The following is a 5,897-nucleotide window of genomic DNA, read 5'->3' as shown; positions in this document are numbered from 1 at the left end:
CTAATGTGCTTCTTTTTAGTTCATGGGTTTCATTCAAGATACCACACTACATTTAGTCATCATGTTTCATAGGCATCTTAGAGTTGTGAAAGTTTTTGAGAATTTTCCTTTCTTTTTAATGTCCTTAGAGTTTGATGATATCTTGATAAAGTGTTTTTTAGAGACTGTAAAAAGTACCACTATATGCTTGTTGTTTTTATAATGTATTTTTAGGTGGAAGAAGCCACTATTAGAAGCTTACCCTTAAGGAGTGGGTATTGATACACATCCTCTTAGAGTGCTGACTATCTTTGTTTTTTTTTACTTGTCACCAGCATTTAAAAAACCAGGCTCAGGAAAAGAACCCAGCCTGGGGACGCATGCGTGGTCTTAATATAGTGAATGTTTAGCCTGCCTTGCCTACCACAAAACCAGGACAGCGAGAATATTCGCAGAGAGTGTTGACTGTTACATAAATGTTTTTAAATGTACGGAGTTATGGCCTCTTACTCCTACGTCATTTTATCTATTTATGTTTGTTTTAATTCTGGATTTTTATTCACATTTTGGGTTATAATATATTACTACTTTTTATGTTCCACAAATTGTTTTAGCTATGGCTATTCAGTGTCCTTTCAATTGGTTCCATGATCTACATGATAGGCATCTATCGCTGTTTTGTTTTATTGATTGATTTGTATTTTTTCTGAAATATTAAAGATACTCCAGAATTTTTGAATTATTTTTTTATATTTGTGCCTGTTCTTAAAATTAAAACTTTCTTCAAAGAGGTTGGTTTTTAGTCTGGAGAATGTCACCATACATTAATGTATGGGTGATGATTTTGTTTTTTCCTGCTAAGGTAGCATTTTTATAGAGCAAGGTAATATGTATTTGTACTACTCTACAAGCATCTATATCTCTTTTAATCTTCAAGTCATGCCCAAATCTCCCATCCTAATCTATAAGCACATGGTTTGTTTATTTTTTCTCACTGCCACTTCAGCAGTGGCACTAGAGGCTCCTATCATCCATGACCAATTTACATCAAGGCTCAATCCCATTATACGTGTGTAGTTGTTCTGTACACTGCTTCTGTTAACCTCGGGGGAATACTATCAACTGCTTCGATGAGCTTATTTCTCTCCTTCTAATTACTTTAGTCTCTTTTCTCATCATGAGAATTTTATCTGAAAGCCTTCAGCCTCTTGAAATGGTTATGTAGTTGACATATATTAAGGTTTACTGTTTGCTCCATAAAGAGGATCATAGGGTCATGCATACACCATTCTAGTATCACATAAGTTCTTTTGCAGTTTAATTTTTTTATTCCTGTCATTTACCTACTAGTTGCCACTTTTCCATTCTAAACACCTGTCAACAGTGACATTTTTATTATGTCTATGCTAATGACATATTCAGAAAATTAAATAAATAGAATCATAGTTTGTAAGCATTTAATAGTAACTTTAATTTAGAATATACATTTATGTTCTGATATTTTCAAAATTTTATTAGTGATTCATTTATTATCAACAAATAGCATTTCATGATATCAATATGCAAGGACATGAATATGATGGCACAGTGTTAAATGCTCAGCTTCCATCTGAAAAGTCAGTGGTGGGACCCACCAGACACTGCAGGAGAAAGCTGTGGCAGCCCACTTTAAAATGATTGAGATTTTAAAATCCACTGAAGTGCTATGACTCCTGGCATATAGGATTATTATGAGTGAGAATTGATTTGACAACAATGCGATATAAAAGTAATAGTGTATTTTATTTATTCCTCTATTGAAGGTTATCTTTATTGCTATTGAGGCCACAGTTTGACAATTATAAATAGAGCAGCTATCCATTTATATGATATCCATTATAGGTTATGTGTGGATATAATTCTTTTAGTTTAGTAAAATATGTAAGAGCATGAATGTTAGGTCGCATCATACAATTATGGTTAATTAACTTTGTAAGAGACTGCCAATCTGTATTAAAATGTAGCTATATTTTAAATTCTCACATACAGATCCTAAACATATTTTCTTAGATTTTCACATAAGCATTTTTGGTGCTACTCTAAATGGAATTTTTAAATATATATATTTTGAATTAACTATATTCATAGCTGACATCTGGAAAAACATAATGCCCTTGGGTCTTATGATTTTGCTTTTGTTTTGCTTCTTTATTCTTGCTTTCCTGACAACTTGCCTGTCTGCCTTCTATAGCACCTTTACTCCATCCCTCCCTCAAGCCCCTCCCCCTCCTACCTGTGTTAGATTGGGTAGACTAGGGAAACAAATTCATAAACATGCATATGTATATAAGGAAGAGCTTTATATAAAGAGTCATTGTATATTAAGGAAACATTCCAGCTCAGTTCAGATCAAACACATAAGTTTGATATTAGCCCATATGTCAGATACCAATCTATAAATTCCTCTTCAGATTCACACAACACATACAATGATGACAAATACAGGAAGATCACACAACAGTGGATTGAAAGTCTTGTAAAAGCATCTCAGTACTGACAGGGGTCTCCACATGGCTCCTTCAGCTCCAGGGTTCTATTGTAATCCCATGTGTCTTCTCAACAGGAATGTCTCACAGTAGTGAATGTGTGTCCCACCTTCAGCAAGCTCTTTATCTCCTTAACACATCCAAATGCAGTCATCAAGGTGTGGCCTGATTGACAGGCTAAACTTCACCCCTTCCCTATTAAGTCTCAATTTGACACCAGATTATATGACTACCACAGACCTCCCCTTGTCAATATGACACTTTCACATAATTCTTTAATCATATATAATTTTCAAATAATAACAAAATCATATCTGTACCTAATAGGATAAGACTGAAATGCATATAATTTAAAAATGTGCCACCTTATATAAACATAACATTCTATACGTGGACAAAAAATCCTTTGCCTAACAATTGCAGTTAAGTAACACCTACACCTTAATCCTATTATCCATTGAATAAATTCCCTTGCCTATGAAAGTTTGTGAGCCAACCACTTCATGACTCAAACCCCTCCCACTATTTTTAGGGTTTCCAATTTCTATTCTGTCCATTTACTTCAACGAGTTCTCTGAGGAGACAATCATATTCTTTGACATGAAGAATTGTCATTATAGTTGAAACCTTGTGAAATTCACATTCAAAACAAAGTCAAATCAGGACAGGCCATCCTTAAAGTCAGCAGCAATATGCACCAGTTCACTGGCTCAGAAATCTTCCCTTCATCTGGTCAGGTTCTGGTTCACTCAATGTGGTCTGCCTCACTTAGCCTCACCAGGGTGCCCATTGGCTGCCTTGCTTTTAGACCATGGGCCCCATCACAAATTCTCAATAACCCTAGCTCCCTTGAGCTAGGTCATGAACTTCAGACCAGTCAACCCCCTCTCATCTTCTCCCTAGTTCCTGGAAACCAAGTCCACAGGTGTCAGTGGCCAGACTCAACCCGACTCTTTATTGCTGCATTTCTCTCACTTCCACTCAACAAGGGGATACAGGTGGTAATCCAGCAAGCATTTCAGCTTTCCTACAGGCTCTCTTTAACAGTTCAGTCCTAGAGAAGAGTTTCTTCAAGGATCCAGATTTTTTCCAGTTTCTGACAAAAAACACTAGATTCAAAAATCCATTCCTTTTTTCTTCAATCTGTCACCAGCCCCTGTGCAAGTCTCTAGGAATGCAAACATCCTCATTATTCCAGGGCACTGGGTGGGGCTTACCTTTTCAGAGCCTTCTTTACAGGTATGTCCTAACGCATTTACAGATTCAATTTTTAATGGCAAGACTCACAAACTCTCTATTTTCATACTTCCTAACAATCATTTCAATCAGTCTATCAACAGTAAAAAGCAGAAGAAATCAGTATAAACAAAGTAGAATCTGATAGTAATCTCAATCCTTAAAAGTCAAGTTCAATCCTTATTCAGTTTATCTTAATCCTTATCCAAATTATTCCATTGATACAAACTATGGGATAAGGCTCTGAATGCATCAAGCCAGAGCAAGGCTTTCTGTCAGCCATACTGGTCTTCCGTCAGCCATGTTCTCGAAGCAGCTCTGAGAAATTCTAATAGCAATTTTCGCCCCTGGGCTCAAACTATATACCAGTGACATTCATTTGCTCCATTTTAAATAGGAATAACCTACTTTTCTTGGGAAAATGAAGAATACCTGAAAATTAAAATCTCAAGTTCTCCTGTCCCTGATGTTCCCTGATGCCAGGTCCTCTAGTCAAGCTGCATCCCCTATAGTGGGCAACACACAAAGCGCCTGTTTACACTTGAGTTAGAATTGTGCTGTTTACTTTGTTTGTTTGCCCTTTTTGTTTTTTAGAGGCGGGGGAGGAGGTCCAAAAGGGAGATGTAAAGATAATTTGTTACATTCCAGCCTAATTACAGCTGCTAAAATCCATTTTCCGAAGACTTCGTCTGGTGTTAAGGCTGTTCCCATTTCTAGACTATGGTCAGGAGTGCTTCAGCAGAGACTCAGTTCACAGAAGGATGCTGCAAATGGATTTGGCACTTCCACTATCATCCATAACAATTTAGAATTTAGCTTCAGGTAAGGTTCCCTTTTCTGAGTAGGATTTTATAGTTACGATCCTTGATCAAACAGACTGGTGTGCTTATTCTGTATAGATTTAGTTGACTTCTCACTTAGATGAGTTCTTGTTTTGAGACAAACCTTTAAGACACCAGTCACTGTTTTTGTTTTGTTTTGTTTTGATTTTTGTTTTCTGACAGACTAGCACAATCGGATTTCTTCACACCACTTTGCTTCTGCAGAGAAGATCTCCTCATGCAGAAGACTACTGAGCAGGGTCATGTCCCAACAACAAAATGTTCTTATATTACGGTTACAATCAAGTGAGGGTTCAAAATCCATCCCTAAGCCTCTGGCTTGTTGATGTTTCTGCTTCAGCTTAGAAACATCATTGTCATTTTATTGGAGTACATCAGAAATCATCCCCATTAGCCAAAAGATAATTGATAGTGTTATCTTAGTCAATGGCATAGAATTTAAAACACTTTGGGGAACAGGAATTTATGTAGGTAGGACATCTTTTTATACTATAATACATGAATTTCTAACTCATTCAACGTCAAAACTTCTGCGGCTGGATACTAGGTACACAAACAATTAGAATCAAAAATGCAGTAATACTATCAGCATCTCTCATTTACAAAGTTAGAGCTATGCCTAGTAGACTAACAACTTACAAGAAAGAAGGAGTGTGTAAACATCAATTAGATGTTGGTCGCAGGCACCAATTACTGGGCATCCTTAAAGCACCTTTAAGTGGCAGTCCAATGACCACCTTGGGAGCGTGATCATCTGCTTATCTCTCACGCGGCCATTTCATTTTTTAAATTCAATGGAGTATTTCAGTTCCTTACATATGCCACAAGTGAGTAAAATTCAGTTTTCTAAGTGGGGTTTCCAATACTGGTTTCTTTTGTGGTCTGTGCATTGACATTATTATGTCCAGGAATTTCTCTTCTATTACTATTCTATTTAGTGTCTATATCAGAAATAAGTGGTGAATATTACCAAATGTATTTTCTGAATCTATTGATATAATCATGATTCATATTCTTTGTCCTGTTTATGTGGTTTATTACATTAATTGTTTTTCTAATGTTGAACCACCCTTCCATCCCTGATATGAATAACACTTGGTCATGGTGAATTATTATTTGATATGTTGTTTAATTCTACTGTCAAGAATTTTGTTTATAATTTTTGGGTCTATGTTTAAGAGGGATATTGGTCTGTAATTTTCTGTCTTTGTGTGGTATTTGCCTTTTTTAGTATTTGTTTGTATATCCTGGTTATGCTTGTAGAATGAGTTTGGGAGTATGCTGTCTCTTTCTAAATTTGGGGTCCATTTAGGCA

General features: G+C 36.1%; 1 non-coding gene across 1 annotated transcript; it reads right to left on the bottom strand.

Annotated features, from left to right (window-relative positions):
* Positions 1 to 302: 302 nt before the first annotated feature.
* LOC142457543 (small nucleolar RNA SNORA72) lies at positions 303 to 434 on the bottom strand. Its single transcript, XR_012786259.1, has one exon. It is a non-coding gene; the product is annotated as a small nucleolar RNA SNORA72 (small nucleolar RNA).
* Positions 435 to 5,897: the final 5,463 nt, after the last annotated feature.

The sequence above is a fragment of the Tenrec ecaudatus genome, chromosome 9 (assembly GCF_050624435.1).
Source record: "Tenrec ecaudatus isolate mTenEca1 chromosome 9, mTenEca1.hap1, whole genome shotgun sequence".
In the NCBI taxonomy this organism is placed as follows: domain Eukaryota; kingdom Metazoa; phylum Chordata; class Mammalia; order Afrosoricida; family Tenrecidae; genus Tenrec; species Tenrec ecaudatus.
This window is presented reverse-complemented; position numbering and strand designations above follow the sequence as displayed.